We start from the raw sequence: 13,766 nt of genomic DNA on the forward strand, positions 1-13,766 counted from the left end.
TACCTTGAGTACCTCTATCGGTTCTCCCTTCTATTCCAGTCTCGCATTGTCGTGGAAAGAAAGATTGTCGGTATGCCTCTGTGTGGGCTCTAATCTCTCTGACTTTATCCTCATGGTCTCATCGCGAGATATACGTAGGAGGGAGCAATATACTGCTTGACTCCTCGGTGAAGGTATGTTCTTGAAACTTCAACAAAAGCCCGTACCGAGCTACTGAGCGTCTCTCCTGCAAAGTCTTCCACTGGAGTTCATCTATCATCTTTGTAACGCTTTCGCGATTACTAAATTATCCTGTAACGAAGCGCGCTGCTCTGCGTAGGATCTTCTCTATCTCTTCTTTCAACTCCATTTTGTACGGGTCCCACACTGGTGAGCAATATTCAAGCAGTGGGCGAACAAGTGTACTTTAACCTACTTCCTTTGTTTTCGGATTGTATTTCCTTAGGATTCTTCCAACGAATCTCAGTCTGGCATCTGCTTTACCGACGATCAACTTTATATGATCATTCTATTTTAAATCACTCCTAATGCCTACTCCCAGATAATTTACGGAATCAACTGTTTCCAGTTTCTGACCTGCTATACAGGGTGGTCCCGAATTCATGGTACAAACTTTAATGGTAGGTGCAGGACATTGTAACAAGGATATATTGTATAGGAATGTATAGTCCCAGGTGACGCGGTGAGGCGTAAACAGGGGAAATAACGGCCGAAAGGAAAACGAAAGATTTTATTGAAATCGTTGTTGACAAGTGTCATGTTTACAGTAAGTGTTCAAAATTGCGTCCACCATGAGCGATACATGCTTGACAGCGTCGGTGCAGCGATTGGCGTACACGTTCAAAGATGCCTGGTATTTCACGCACACCTGCAGCAGCTACAGATATGCGAGCAACGAGATCCTCATCTGAGTCAACTGGAGTCTCATAAACAAGACTCTTAAGATGTCCCCATAAAAAGTAATCGAGGCAAGAGAAATCAGGAGATCGGGGTGGCCAAGGGACTGGTCCACCACGCCCAATCCATCTAGCACCAAACGTGGCATTCAGGTAATTCCGTACAGCAGTGCTGAAGTGTGCTGGCGCTCCATCGTGCTGAAACCACATGCGGTTACGAATGGCGAGCGGAACATCTTGCAGCAGTTCTGGTAACACTTCTTGCAGAAAAATAAGATAGCTTTCGCCACAGAGTCGCGTGGGTAGTAAGTATGGCCCAATCAAAAAGTCGTTCACAATACCAGCCCACACATTAATACCGAAACGTTGTTGATACGCATGTGGACGCGTTGCATGTGGATTATCTGTTGCCCACACATGGGAATTGTGCGCATTAAAGACACCCTCGCGTGAAAATGTCGCTTCATCTGTAAATAGCACATGACCTACGAAATCCGGCTGCAACGCACATTGCTGCAACAACCACTGGCAGAAGTTCACGCGAAGAGGATAATCTGCCGGATTCAATGCTTGTACTTTTTGAAAATGGAAGGGGTGTAAGCGATTTTCATTTAACACTCTGCATACAGTCTGATGACTCACATGTACGTCACGCGCAACAGTTCTTGTGCTTGACTCGGGTCTATCAGCCACTATGTTCAAGATGCGTTCTTCCAGTCTTGGAGTGCGTACAGCTCTTAATCGACCAGCGTCATGTCTGTTGACGTCGAACGTACCTGTTTCACAAAGTTGACGATGTAACCGTTGAAAAATTCTATGATCCGGCATTCGTCGATTAGGATACTCCGCGCGATACATTCGTAACGCAGCTCTGGCGTTACCATTTGCACGGCCGTACATGTAATGCATGTCTGCTTTTTCTGCATACGTAAAGTCACCCATCGTCTACGGCAGCACAATTGTGAATGGCGCTTGTCCCTACTGCGATACATCATGTTCATCTACTGCCCTCTACCGGCAGTGACACCAACCGATCACTCCATTTCTCTTTCCCCTGTTTACGCCTCACCGCGTCACCTGCGACTATACATTCCTATACAATAAATCCTTGTTACAATGTCCTGTACCTACCATTAAAGTTTGTACCATGAATTCGGGACCACCCTGTATTGTAGGTAATTGATAAAAGATCTTTCTTTCTATGTATCCGCAGCACATTACACTTGTCTACATTGAGATTCAATTGCCATTCCCTGCACCATGCGTCAATTCGTTGCAGATCCTCCTGCATTTCAGTACAATTTTCCATTGTTACAACCTCTCGATACACCACAGTATCATCTGCAAAAAGCCTCAGTGAACTTCCGATGCCATCCACAAGGTCATTTATGTATATTGTGAATAGCAACGGTCCTATGACACTCCCCTGCGGCACACCTGAAATCACTCTTACTTCGAAGACTTCTCTCCATTGAGAATGACGTGCTGCATCCTGTTATCTAGGAACTCTTCAATCCGATCACACAATTGGTCTGATAGTCCATAAGCTCTTACTTTGTTCATTAAACGACTGTATCGAACGCCTTGCAGAAGTCAAGAAACACGGCATCTACCTGAGAACCCGTGTCTGTGGCCCTCTGAGTCTCGTGGACGAATAGCGCGAGCTGGGTTTCACACGACCGTCTTTTTCGAAACCCGTGCTGGTTCCTACAGAGTAGATTTCCAGTCTCCAGAAAAGTCATTATACTGGAACATAATACGTGTTCCAAAATTCTACCACTGATCGACGTTAGAAATATAGGTCTATAGTTCTGCACATCTGCTCGACGTCCCTTCTTGAAAACGGGGATGACCTGTGTCCTTTTCCAATCCTTTAGCGCTAAATGAAGCGAGTCATATGGAAGACATTCGCTATTCTCCGTGACATTGCAGACAATAGCAAACCAGAGTGCACATACTGTCATATACGTTGTAGAAAGTATAAAGAAACATCTATTATGGCGCGTCACCGGACTTCTTAAAAGACGTAAATTAAGAGCGGTCTGTTCACAACACAGAACTTGGAATGAGGAAAATTCACACAGTGATAAGCGAATGAAATTTCTCTAGCTGCGCCAAAGCTGATTCTTTGTTAACTAAATATTTCCTCTTTGTCTTTGCTGTCGCACTCGTTTCCCAGATGTAATATAAGATATGTTGTGAATATCTTTTTTCCAGTAAATCAAATGCAGCTATAATTTGTCAGCCTCCTACACCAATAAATTTGGCTACTCTGTGGGTATTTTGTGATTAAAACCGTGGAGGTCTCATAATATGCTTCTTCATTTATAAAGTTGTTTCGGCTCCTGCCATGACCGGATTGAACCTTAGTACTTGTAAAACAACGCCCAGTGTCGGTATCAATGAAACCTCTGCTAAACTCGGTGTCTACTCATTCACACACAGTATAGTTGTAGTTTTATTGATACTCACGCTGTACGTTATTTTAAATGTTCTAAGTTTTGGCCTGATCCATAAATCAATGTAATAACCACGATGTCTAATAATACTATCTCGAGCAATACATACGTAAGACATTAACTTCACTATCTCTTCTTCCGAGTCTCCGTGAGGCAACCTTATCTTTTATATCACACTTAATTACAGAAACGTAACTGGCCCATTTGATCAAAATTGCATATTCCCTCCTACTGATTACCGAGCTAGATTAGTTATATTCTGCATCACAGTGCACCAGAGTTGACTGAGTTACTCGTTTCCTCATCACAGAGCCTGACTGATCACTAATCCTAAGCATTTCCCGCCTAGCCGCACAGAGCGCATGTTCGTCATACTTCGCCATCTCCGTCGATATTCGTTATAGATATCTAATTTATTAGTTATCTTCCGCTAGCTAATTTGAAATAAATAAAATTGCAATTGTATAGAACAGATGAGTGAAGGCTCCAGTATGGTAAGTTCGGTTCTGTAGTGAGTCAAGCATTAAATATCATGCCAGCAGAATGATTCTTTTGGCACGGAACTGAAGAAACACCTCCTCAGAAGTAACCGTCTTCCAAAATTGTCGCCGAAACTTCACCGCCCCGATATTTTCTTTTAAATTGTATATATTTCCAAGGAACGCTGTCCACTAGCTTGCTTTATTCTCAAGTCACGTTTTATGGATTTTATACTCTTGCATTCTTCGATTTACGTTCACAACGTCCATTAGTGTTCGGCTGTAACGATGATTTGTTAGGTGCTTATTGTTTGCTGCTGTCATTCATAAGTTGTAAAACGATTATGACACCTACAGGAGTGTTAAGGGAAGCATGTCTGACAGATATGGCAGACTAAAAACGGTAGTACCAGAAACAAAGAAAACTATAGTTAGTGGATATAGATGGAGTACGAAATGAAAAAGAAATAGTGAGGTTTCACCTTAAATGTCGTCGTGAAACGGAAAAGCTGTTCTATAAGACTGCAGCCCACTACTACTTGTCTCCAATTAATTAGAAACACTGTGTCTCCTGACGTGGAGTGGTATGCGAGGGTACAATTATTAAGATTGCCTCGACACGATCGAAATCAGGAATGAAATTTATGTGCGACATTTCACTGAGGTAAAGATCGGTATGAGTAATTAATTTTAGTGATCGCGAACAGCTTTTCTTAATACAGTGTCACGATATATTGATCGGAAAGCCATCTAGTTATCACGTCTTCCGCAATACTGAGCGTCGTTAGAATACTGCACACCAGGTTCCACTCTGCCTGCAGCCATCAGAGTTATCACCCACTGGTGGGAACAGTGCGAGTAGAAAAATGATTGCATCACACTATACATTTGTATCTCTCTAAAATCGGATATGTGGAAACAGTATGATTAATATCTTGCATGGTTAGCTCTACATAATATCTACCAAAATCTCTTCACTAACTGCCATATCTCAGTCATACGTGTTTCGTGATGGAGACGTACAGTTTCCAAAGAGCTATAAGACCGTTGTACATGGTGAGCCACATCTGTGGTCTGAATCCTGTGATGACCGCCAATGGTAACAACGTATTTAAACGTAGGGTAAGACGCCCTCCTAGTGCAGTTATAACTGCAGTGTGGTTAGCTGTGATCACGGGTGTTGGCTCTTACTGCAGCTACAGCCAATTGTGCACATATTTGCTCCCAGGTTTGCTGAAAGCGGCACAGTTTCCGTTAGTGGTCATGACTCTGTTGATGTGGTTGGAACCCATATCACTGCTAATCACGTGTCTTATTACGAGGAAGAAGTTTATGTGTGAACTTATCGATGTGTTAGAAAAGGTGGATATTTTACTTCCACGCCAATATGGTAAAATTAGGGAGCAAACTTTCAAGAAAACGAAAATAATGTCCACTCTTCTACTTGCTACCGTTATAATAAAATTGCTTTTTGTGGCTGCAGTCAATGCCATTGAGCTAACTAGAGGACGGAGTGTAATAGTTACCCACTTCCTTTTACCATACTCTCATCTGTGGCAAGTGCAGTTCTTAAGTATAGTGCTAACAGTGCGAGACCGGATGGGTGCCGTCTGTACACAGCTGCTGAGGAGTGTGCGGCCTCCACTGTACAGGGAGGCGGAGCTGGAGGAGGCGGCGACCTCCGGAGCGCGGCTGTGGGTTTCGGAGGGTGAGCTGCGGCGGCTGCAGCGCGCCAGGCTGTCCCTCCACCGCGTCGCCCGACTCTGCGGACACCACTTTGGTGTCGCGCTACTGCTATCTTTGCTCAAGAATTCGGTTTGCATGGTGCTAAAGACCTACTTCCTCGTGCTTTTTGTGAAGTGGAGTGACTTCCTCGAGAAGAAGTTGTTTGTCCTCGCATATGTGACCTCCGTGGAGCTGGTGTGCGCAGCAGGCAACCTTCTAGCCATGTGCTGGGCTTGCTCCTCCGCCACTGGCCGTGCTGCCACAGCAGGCAGGCTGATGGATTTGATTCTGGCTCTGCCACCTCCTTCCTCGACGCCAGGTGTTCTCCAACTGCCAGTGGGGAAGCTCGCGTTTTCTGCTGCCGGCTTCTTCGACATAGATCTGCACTTGTTTGTTGCCGTGATTGGTACTGTCGTAACCTACATTGTGATCCTTGCACAGTTTTTTGTATAATATTGGGAACAGTTTGTATGCAGAAGCTCACCAGTAAGAAAGACGTAAAAATTTGTTTTCTCTGTGTAGCAGATGCTGTTTAATGCCTTAACTCACTACTTTTTTTTATAATGATGTGACAGTGCTACTGACAGGTGATATCAAACGAACTGAAATACCTTAATCCTAATATTCTCATTCAGGCGAAGAAAAGAAAAAGATTCCGAGTCACATATCACAAGTGATATGTGCTTGTCAGACAACTGTCAGCAACTGTGATATGCCAATTCTGTTGCTTGTCTGCCAAACGTTATCACACCGATGACAAATTTGCAGTTCATAACTTTCATAAATAACAATAGTTTGTTGGAGTGTGCGAGGTGCCTGCTAGTTGGGCCTATGAGGTCTACTTTCAGTTCATGTAGTTTACAGTTTATACTACAGGTTCACTGCTATTATGTCTTGGAGTGCGAGTCAGTCATATTAGCCGCACAATTTCGGTTTCATTGGACCCATAATAATGTTGTAATTTCAATAAGAGGTGTGGAAAACAGTGAGCGGAAGCTTGAAATGTTGGATTTAAGTACACCACAGTAAACAGAACCGAGAACTATAGCTTTACAAATGCCATAGGTTTCCTACTTTGAGCTGTAGAGTTTTAACACATATTCAGGTGTCCTACCGGTTCGTGGCTGTTAAGCTCTGATGTATTCCTTTACTCTCTATCTTTACAACCTAACTTCTAGATGTCAGACACTCAGACCGGTACCAAACGTCACCTGGCGATAGAGTATCAACCAAAACACCGATTTAGCTCGTGCTGTATGCTGTCGTCCAGTAGAAGATGCGTAAATGGTAATTAAAAGTAACACCAGAACTACGGAATGTGGATAAACGGTATCTGTGAATTTTAAGAGTAAGATCGCTGGTAGGTGAGTTGGCCGCCAGCACAGTAGCTAAGCGTGTGTGGTCCGAGGGTCAGCTGTCATCTGTAATAAAAAACTGAGTAAACGGATCAATGATGAACTTGAACAGGTGTAATGGGACGATCGTCCTACCCAAATGTAACGAACAAAACTTAACAACATGAGACATAAGAATAAAAAAAAGAAGTTGGCAGAGAATCGCATTGTCATGCTAAATGTCCCGAATTCGGAACCCACTAACGGTGATTTTTTTAGCAGATTATGAGTGAAGTTGTCATATGGGAGAACATTTTTCTGCCATGTAAAACGACGTTCCAGAGTTTGTACCAACGTTCTTTTGACTGTATGCTTTCGCTTCGTTAACTGAAAGCAGCAAAACTGTAGCGAACATTTGTATGGATAACACTTTATCTGTAGCAAACCTTTAACGTACATTTGTATAGATAACACCTTACCTATACAAATGTACGCTACAGTTTTGCTACTTTCAGTTAATATAGCGAAAGCAGACTGAAAAAAGAACATTGCTAGAAACTCTGCAACGTCCTTTTACGTGCCGGAAAAACGTTCCCCATATAACAGGTTCACCCCTGATCTGTCAATGGAAATCGCGATCAGTAGGTTCCGAACTGGTGACCTTTAGTACAAAGATCGGACGCTCTACCAACTCAGTTACTTTTAATTACCGTTTACGCATCTTCTACTGGACGACAGTACACAGTACGAACTAAATTGGTGTTTTGGTTGATACTCTATCGGCCCAAATGTTTAGTACCGATCTGAGTGTCTGACATCTGGAGGTTTGGGTGTTAGAAGTATTTGCCTATGGATGAAACTGGTAGTGTAATCTTACTCTCTCCTTCGAAATACCTGGTTATGGATTAAACGTTTAATGTGTCGCATATTCATTAAATTATACGTATATGGTGTCGCTCACTTTATACTTTTACAAATCACATTGAGACTTCTTAGCACTTTTTTTGTAGGTGCTTTGTCTAAAAGGTTGAGCAGAACGTTTGACTCTGCTGCTATTACGTTAAGACATTTGATGTGTACTACATCAGTTCTTCCTTGCCAGTCACATTATCATTATACGACTTTGTAGTATTTTAAATAGCTGTCTGCCTCGCTTTAGCGAAGGCTGTTATTTACTTCATTATGGCACATGTTACTGACGCAATGATCTGAAATTTTCACTGCACTTCCCAGTACAAGAACGAACACACACTGCTACTCTTTATCTATTTCATCTATCGGAAGCTTGTTAACTGTCAGAATTACGATAAGAGGTGAATAGAGTAGAGCGAGAACAGTTTAAAATAGAGACTACGTTCTTGAAACGACTAATTAACTTTGTGGGAATCAGTAACTTATTCACGATTGTATGCAGAGGGGATTTTCCGTTTTATGGAAGGGTTAAATATTGTCAGACGCTTTCTTCATTTTTGGAGTAGTAATAATCTTACTTGTAACATTCATACTGAGAGAAATACAACTTGAAATTCATTTCAGTTTCATATGTGGGTTATCACCAACGTAATTTTCAGTGTCATACTGAAAAAACGTAGTCTGCAAAACACGAGTGATTTGCATATTATGGATAGTATATGTGATCAGTCAAAAAAGTACAGAATCATGTGCCGCTCTTTGGCGGGCAGATGCGCTAACATATGTGATCCACGAAGTTAATTTTCAGCCTGGTCATGCCGATTAGAGGCTGGATGTAACTATTTACGTGTGTGAGACAGACAGGATGTATGCGTGTACGATCCAGCAATATAGATGTATTTTGCATACTATGTGCGTGTGCGAGTTAAGTGCACAGTATCGGTGTCCGAATTTACTTTACAGGAGTAGAGTCTCTCGTTCTCTTTTAGTGAGATGCGATAGCAAAACACACACATGTATATGCACACATGTACATGTGCTGTTTCTGACTGCACGATGCTTATGTTTGCAATTGGTATGTTAGCAATGAAATTTGAACAATGTTTCTTAAAATGTTTCGAAAATACTCAGTACTTTAAGAAATTGTGTAGCTGGGAAATGTAATTCCCACTTTGTAGTAGAAGTAGAGGCATATACATTAAGATATAAAGTCATTTACTTTGGTTATAAAAGGTTTTCGTTATTCAAGAACATACATTTTATATAAATTGCTAGCAGCCATAAAATCTTTAGCTACTATTGAGTGCAATTTGAGAAAAGCCTACATTTACTGACAACCAACAACTTTTATTCTACGTATGAATTACTTAGTAGGACGACTTGATGTATATACGATTTATACTATTAGATAAAGATATTGTTACATAAAATATGATTTCTGCACATGTTTAGTGCTTTAATGCTGTCTGTGTAATCAAACATAATGCTATTTATATAGTTCAGTTATTATAATTTTAAATGTTTCTGACAAGCTTAATATTCACTTTTAAATGAAAATTTGTTTCAGATTTTTTTTATTTGCTACATCGCCTTCCAAACCATCTTATCTAGGATCTGTGGATGAGCTTTGAGCGCAAAAAACAAAAGTCTACCTGCACTCTCCGTACCATACAAACTGTGCGTTAACTAAATAGAGAAGACACTCTCACAATGCTTGAAACATTTTTCAGTGTTTTGATACTTGGAACAAGTCTAACAACGTACAACAGGATACTGAGATCACAACAGCACTAAAACAAATTTTGTGAAAAAATAATGCATTTAGGTCGTTGGACATTTCCAGTCGTCATATATTTTTGTTTGATGGCGAGTTTTAGATACGGCACATATTCAGAAATATGAAAATTATATCTGTCTGTCGTAATAATATTCATCCCTTACTGACGAAAGCCCAGCCAGATTTTAGGAGACCATTTCTAGCTGGTGTCAACTCGTGCTGGTCATCGGATTCCCAGAATCCTCAGAGTGCTGATACCTTCCTGCTAGGCAGTATGCTACACTATCTGCTAGCGCTATTAAGGCAGTTTTGAAGCTAAAAACTGCACTAAACTAAACTCCGTCCGAACAGGCGATGTAGGCCCAAAGGTACCGACCGGCCGCCGTGTCATCCTCAGCCCACAGGCGTCACTGGATGCGGATATGGAGGGGCATGTGGTCAGCACACTGCTCTCCTGGCCGTATGTCAGTTTACGAGACCGGAGCCGCTACTTCTCAATCAAGTAGCTCCTCAGTTTGCCGCACAAGGGCTGAGTGCAACGCACTTGCCAACAACGCTCGGCGGACCGGATGGTCACCCGTCCGAGTGCTAGCCCAGCCCGACAGTGCTTAACTTCGGTGACCTGACGGAAACCGGTGTTACCACTGCGGCAAGGCCGTTGGCACTTTTGAAGCTAGACGTAAGAAAGTTGGTATGTGATTTCTCGGTCAGAAATAAGGAAATTTAACACTATAGTGGTGACATGGTGGATGAAAAGTTTTTCGAAAACATATTATTAAAGAACTACTAAAATGTTTTTAGAGCTACATCTATGAACATTGGTATTTGGCTTCTCGATCATAAGTACAAAAATATGCATTTCTGTGTTTTTGGAAATTGAACCCTTAAGGGGGTGAGATAGGGGATGAGATTTTTTATGAAAATATTTCATCATGAAAGCATTTTTGAAGCTAAATATATAAAAAATTAAATTTGGCTTCTCAGTTAAAAAAAAGTGTGTGTTTCACTCTTTTAGAAAATTCAACCCCTATAGGAGTGAAATTGGTGTTGAAAGTTTTTATGGAAATATTTCAGTGCGCAAGCGTTTTTGAAACTAAATTTACGAAAAATTGTATTTGGCTTCTCTGTTACAAATAAAACACACACGTCACTGTTTTTGGAAATTCAACCCCTAAGGGGTCGAAAAATGGGGTGAAACGTTTTATGAAAATATTTCTCTGCGAAAACGTTTTAAAGGTAAGTCTATGAAAGGTGGTGTTTGGCCTCTTGGTTACAATACTTGTTTCACTGTTTTGGAAATTCAGCCGCTAAGGAGGTGAAATAGGGTCAGACTGATTCACTGATTCGTCATCGCCCAGCCCAAATCGCTAAGGACAGAAACTTGAAGTTTGGAAAGGGTGTGCATCTTATTTTGTGGGCATGGCTTAATAAGGGATTGTTCGAAATTCCACTCAAAGGACATGAAATAGGGGGTAAAAGGCTTTCTGAAAGTATGTCGCTATTAAGGGAATTTTGTAGCTAGAAATACGAAAACTGGTATTTGGTTTCTCACTCAGTAAATAAAAAAATACGTGTTTCAAAATTTTGGAAGTTCAACCAATGTGGAGGTAAAATAGTGGGTGAAAGTATTCTTGAAAATAAATAACTACTATAGAACTAAAGACTTTTTGAGGCTACATCTATGACAACTGCTATTAAACCTCTTAGTTAGCAATAAAAGGAAATAGTGTTTTAGCGTTTCTGGAAATTCTACGCCTAAGGGAGTGCAACAGGGGATGAAAAATTTGAAGGAAGTATTTCGTTACATTAAAAAATTTTAAAGTGAAATTTATGAAAACTGTTATTTAACTTCTCGGATAGATCTAAAGAAATGTTTGTTAGGGTACAAAAGGTACTATGGAAATACCTCCGTAAGGACGCAAAAGGTATCTGTAAGAAAACTTTGGGCTCCAGCTACCAGAATCGCTTCTTGGTTAGAAGTGCATTCGGAAAAGACAATGCTTATGTGGCATTACGTAGCGTGAAAAGCTTATAACGTGTTGCAATTTATGAACAACATAGAAATTTGATTAAATAAAAACAAAAAAATCTCTGCAGGCCATACAGTCTACGCGAGCGAAGCAGCGGGTGCTAAGATAATGTCTTGTATATGTCGAGAGACAGTTCTCGGAGAACGCAAAATTTCTTGTGCTCTCACTGTCCCACACTTTCCACCAATATCAACGAGTTCTTGTGAAAGGCTAATAAACCATTCCTCTCTGACAATGTTGAACGGCCGTAGATCCAACTTGCACAATTGCACACGCTTGTTCCTCACTGTCTCTTTGTTGCGGTTCGAAACTGTTGTAGATGTCGAATGTGTGATACTTTTGCACGTATGTCTTTCATGCTCGTTGTGCTTCCTTTATATAGGAGTAACACTTTACATCTCTCTTTTCGACGTTGAACATCATCCGTGGGATCAAAAGAATCCCTTTCAGCAACAACCTGGAATTAGCTTCTAGAATAAGCTTCTGTTCCGTCGAATACAGCTCCTAGTTTTTTTCTCTTAACATAACGAAGTAATTTTTTCGGAAACTATAAGTCAGCAAAAAGTAAAGCGAAAAATTTTATGGTTATTATTCCCACAATGCCCCAACCTCAAATCTGGAGGACATTGCCGCTAATACATTGTAGATATAATCCAAAACTCGATGAAGTCAAAGTAGCACATTTTATAATCCGTTCGCAAAAGTATTGACCATTTATTTTATTTTATTATTTTTAACGGCGACCATCGTCTGTGACTGAGTTTTCCAGCTTTATATAGAACTGAGTTAACATGAATTAGCCTATGAGCAAAAGAAAAGCATCAGTTTTGATAGTTTGTAATGTGCACCTTGATTTGTAACCGCCGTTCGCCTGAACGGACCGGCAGCCCCTCAGACACTATAGCATCGCGATTTTGTATATGTACAGGGCGTAGCGTCCCCGGAATGCGTCGATCAGAACAAGGACGACAGAAGGCAGGACCACCGCCACCAAAGGTCCTCTGTGCCAGGGACTTATTATCTGCGTTGTGTCACTTGTGTGGAACTGGATCGGCTCGAATTCCTCCCTGTCCCGGCTATATAGGGCGGCGCAAGCCTACACGACAGCAGTTGGCTCCACTGGAGTTTTCGGGTAATTCATGTGCCGACTCTTCCAGCCCGGCTGGAAGCCACTGCAGCGGGCATACGACTTTCCAGCGTTATCCCAGGAAGTACCTGTTGGACAACTACGGTGAATGCTGAATCTCCGTGGATAGGGACTATCATGGCATAGTATTCATGTCCCACTACGTTTATTCACTTTGTTCCAGGCGTATGCCTGTTAGCGCCTGAGTTGTATTATTTTTTTATTAAGAAGAGTTTTCCTTTATTATTAAACCTCTATACTGTACTCGTAATACACACTTGTTCTTGTTTACCTGTGTCTTATTGTTTCTTATCAAGAATCACTCCATGGAAGCTATAGCACACGTCTAACTTCTTGGCTATCTGTCGTTAATCGAGTTTTCTGAAGCAATGAAATGTCAATGAACTTTGTATCGGGCTCGTAAAAATATAGCGCAGGTTAAAAACTGTGTCGTTTTATGTAATAAACGCGCAACAGGTAACGGATCGTTGCGCTACACCCCTCTATTAGTCCATTAAAGCAGAAGGCACATTAGCAAATTTAGACCTTAATAGCCCGAGACTCAGCGACAAAATTTCAATTAGTGCAGCTGAGGACTTTTCAAAAAACTGCGCATTCAGTGAAATGCATCAGTAATTAATTCAACTCTTGTGATAATGTGATAATTAAAATCATACATTCAAAATACCTTGGCACAGACTAATTTATTTCTACTATTAAATACAGATCGCACCTCTCTCTGGAAATCTTAAACAGATGAAGCGAACACTTGAAGTAGGTACGAGAACAAATGAAATTTAGTTTTAATAGCTTCTGCAGATAGCAATTGGGAGCAATTAGCAGCGTTTAATGCGAATGTTTTAAGTCAGCATAGCGTCTTTGCTTCACTTGCCCTCAAAACATACCTGTTACGAGCGCGCAAAGTCCACATCCGTAGTAAAATTCGCAAATATACTGTATGCTGTAATAATATACTGCAGGTTTTAACCTGTCACTATTACATAGAGAAACAGATATAAAAATAAATC

At 41.2% G+C, this 13,766-nt stretch overlaps 1 pseudogene; it reads right to left on the reverse strand.

The window, feature by feature from the left end:
- Nucleotides 1–10,127: 10,127 nt before the first annotated feature.
- On the reverse strand, nucleotides 10,128–10,245 carry LOC126424867 (5S ribosomal RNA; annotated as a pseudogene).
- Nucleotides 10,246–13,766: the final 3,521 nt, after the last annotated feature.

The sequence above is a fragment of the Schistocerca serialis genome, chromosome 1 (assembly GCF_023864345.2).
Source record: "Schistocerca serialis cubense isolate TAMUIC-IGC-003099 chromosome 1, iqSchSeri2.2, whole genome shotgun sequence".
NCBI classification, from domain to species: domain Eukaryota; kingdom Metazoa; phylum Arthropoda; class Insecta; order Orthoptera; family Acrididae; genus Schistocerca; species Schistocerca serialis.